This window comes from Camelus ferus, chromosome 3, assembly GCF_009834535.1.
Source record: "Camelus ferus isolate YT-003-E chromosome 3, BCGSAC_Cfer_1.0, whole genome shotgun sequence".
NCBI classification, from domain to species: Eukaryota; Metazoa; Chordata; class Mammalia; order Artiodactyla; family Camelidae; genus Camelus; species Camelus ferus.
The window spans coordinates 448,995-449,377 of record NC_045698.1 but is presented as its reverse complement, the minus strand read 5'-3'; positions in this window follow the sequence as shown (position 1 = coordinate 449,377).

Sequence of the window (383 nt, the reverse complement as noted above, 5' to 3'; positions counted from 1 at the left end):
GGTATGGTGTCCTCCAAGAGCACTGTGTGCATGGGCAGTTGCATGGGCCCCACATTAACACGGACGTGCCCAGCAGAGGGGGAGGCCTGGAGTGGGGTCTGGACACGAACCACTTCCCAAACACCCACTACAGCCCCAAAGACAGGAATGACACCAACAGACATGACCAAGACAAGGGCGTTTTTTAGACTGTAACAGGGCGGTTTCATCCAGAGGATGAGGAAAGAAATGCTAAGTGCAGAAGGTGATGACAGATGGGAAGTCTGAGATGTGAACAGGAGAGTGGTGCAAACAGTGAACAGTAAATAACAAACAGGGACAGCCGTTCACCTAAACAACACCTTTCACTGCAGCACGTGAAAACCACCGTGTCAGCCAGAAGG